General features: G+C 32.9%; 1 long non-coding RNA gene across 1 annotated transcript; it reads left to right on the top strand.

Annotated features, from left to right (window-relative positions):
• Positions 1-431: 431 nt before the first annotated feature.
• On the top strand, positions 432-1584 carry LOC107811599 (uncharacterized). The gene is made up of 2 exons (XR_001653942.2): positions 432-1064; positions 1247-1584. It is a non-coding gene; the product is annotated as an uncharacterized LOC107811599 (long non-coding RNA).
• The last annotated feature ends 1587 nt before the right edge of the window (positions 1585-3171 follow it).

Below are 3171 nucleotides of genomic sequence, written 5' to 3'. Positions count from 1 at the left end.
TCAAAAAATAGAACATTTTTCAATTAAAATGATGAATTTGAGAAGGGATTATTTATTTATTATGGAGTCGCCACTTGAAATTCAGTTATGATGTTTCAAGTCACCGTTTATTGAATCCCTAATCAAATAGAATGTTTGACTCCTTATTGATGGTCCGTTAAAATAAAAGATTGGGTAAGGAATCCTGTTAAGTAGAGAAAAGGTGTGAGACACTCCTGAATCCCGTGATTCTAGCATAATCACTTTTATTAACTCAAACTTGGCTGAGATTATTTTTGGATAAACTATATTTTTTTTATATCCGCTTTTATTGGTTGAACTATTAATTATCTCAATTAGGACGCATAGCCGCGACCCTTGCCTACACTAACAAGACGGATATATAGCCCCGAACTCGGCTTGTGTATCGTACCTAGATATTTGAAGTTTACTTGTATTAATTAAACAGTGGTGCTTTTTAAAAAAAATGTTTGAGTCAAGACATATAGCCACGACCCTGCCATTTTTGCTTATGGTTCTATTTTGGAGCGGGTAACCCTGACATTAGTTAGAATGAAATTATTGAATCTTCAACTGGCATATTCCTTTTGAGTTAGTTTGGGAAATTATTTGAAAAAGGATGGTATTTATTTTTCAAAAATTTACACCCCATAACTAACTAATACACTATATTTATCATAAATAAATAATTATAATACATAGCTATACGTTGAGTTTTATAGAAAATACCCACTTTCAAATTCCATCTCAACTACAACATCTCTATGCACCAAACCCAAATCACAAGTGCCACTTTTTTCATTACCTGCTTCCCAAATAATTCAATCTCAGCCGTCGCTGCTGCTCTGCCGGTCTCGTCTGTTGCTGCTACTCCGTCGGCAAAGCTTCGTCCTCTTCGGCAAACGGCCATCACTGACCAATGTTTGGCTACAGTGAAGGATCTCTCAGATTTGGCCGGATTTTCAAGTGGTAAATATAGTGTATTCTTAGATCTGGCTGGATTTTTGTTTGTCTCTCGTGATGAAAAGCCTCGAAGTCTCATTCTCAGATTTGGCCGGATTTTGGTAAATACAGTATAATAGTATATTCTCAGATCTGGCCGGATTTTAGTTCGTCTCTATTTTTAGTTTTAGTATAATGTATATAATATTTTTCTTGGCCAAAAGACGGCATCTACGGCAAAATTTTTTTGTTTTGTTGTTATTGAGTCACATACAATGATACAGTACATACATTTTATTCTCAGATATGACCGGATTTCAAAAGGTGAATATAGAGTAAATATATGGATTTTAGTTCATCTCTGGTGACTTGAAGCTTGGAAGCCTCATTCTCCGATCACTGGATTTTCAAATGATAAATATTGTATATATAGTGTATTCTAGAATATGGAGGAATATTTATTCGTCTCCATTTTAAGTATATATACAGTGTATACAATATTTTGCTTGGCCGAAAAATGCCATCTAAGACTAACTTTCTTCTCTTCTCTGGCTGTATACATTGAGAATGTAGTTGTATTTGGTTGTATTTGACTTTATTTATCGATATTGTTACTTTTTGATACAGTGTATAATTGAACTATTTGATAATTGTTTTCTGATTTTCACTCATTGAATGCATTATTCTAGCTTGTATCCAATCTCACATAGGTTGTATTGACTGTATCCAAAGTTGTATTCATTGATACAACCATTATGCGCGAAACATATATAGTTGATATAGTTTTTCTATCAAAACTATATTCATTGCTACATCCTGTCAACAGATTGGTACATCAAAATTTAAGTTTGGTTGTATACGTTTGATATATCGAAAATGATACATCAGTTACGAATGGTAATTAAGAAAATTATAGTTACGTGGAGTAATTAGCTATCAAATTATAGTCCTTTTTGAAAATCCCCCCTTATTATTTAGTAGTTATATGGAAGAGAGAAAGGACTAGCTTAAAAAGGAATGGGCCAGCTTATGCATTTGACCTAATGTGCAGAAAAACTTGGTTCATTAACTAGTATTCAAATGGGAAAGAAACGCAACATGTCAAACATATACACTGTATTTACCATTCGTAACTATATTTTCAGCAAATTTACCATCAATAACTATATTTAAATTTTATAGCAAATCATTAAGAGATTACTTGTTTTGAACTGAAACAAGAGAGCAATAAGTTCTCGTAGCTCAATTGGTTAGAATGTCCGCTTAGTTAGCGGAGGTCTTGAGTTCGACTCTCAATAGCATTTTTTTTTGTATATCTGTATTTAGCATTGATTGTATTTTTTGCGCGAACGAATACTGTCGTACAAGTTGTATCCTTTGTATACATGTTGTATTTGTTACGCGACTGAATACAATAAATAAATATAATTGCGCGAACGAATATAGTTGATACATATTGTATTCGTTGTGTGAATGAATATGTTGTATTCATTACGCGTTTGAATACAAGTGATACAAGCTGGTAACAATTGAACAGTAGCTATGAATAGTAATTAGAAAAAATATAGTTATTAGGCACTAAACTATAGTGCTTTATGACAAATTCTCTATTCTAATTAAACTAAAGCCAGACAACTTAAACCCACAAAATTTGGTCGTCAAAATCATATTTTCTCACAAGTCAAAGAATTCATAAGAAAGAACCATAACACATTAAGCTAGCATTCATTTAAGGTCAAAAAAACATTCGGGGGAATTCTGCGCCGGCAAAATTTGTAACAACCCGATAGGTCATTTTGAGTATTAGTCTTTATTTTTATATTTCGAAACCTCCATTAGTGATGTTTCTTGATTTGCGTGTGCGATCCATGTCTTTTTCAGAAAGTTTTTATGTAAAATTTAAAAAAGTAATTTTTGACTTAAAATGGCATTTGAGTTGACCACGGTCAACATTCTTGGCAAACAATCTCGGATCGGTATTTTAAAGATTCTGATAGGTTTGTATGATAATTTTAGACTTGTACACATTTTTGATTGGGGTCTGGGACTTGTACACATTTTTGAGTTTTAATGATTGATTCTTATTATTTGATGTTATTTTGATAATTTGAGGTAGCGAACAAGTGTATATGATGTTATTACACTTGTGTGCATGTTCGGTTTAGAGCTCGAGGGGCTCGGGTAGGTTTCGAATAGGCTTCAGACCATTTTTGGACTTGTAGGAACTGT

Source organism: Nicotiana tabacum, chromosome 22, assembly GCF_000715075.1.
Source record: "Nicotiana tabacum cultivar K326 chromosome 22, ASM71507v2, whole genome shotgun sequence".
NCBI lineage: Eukaryota > Viridiplantae > Streptophyta > Magnoliopsida > Solanales > Solanaceae > Nicotiana > Nicotiana tabacum.
This window is presented reverse-complemented; position numbering and strand designations above follow the sequence as displayed.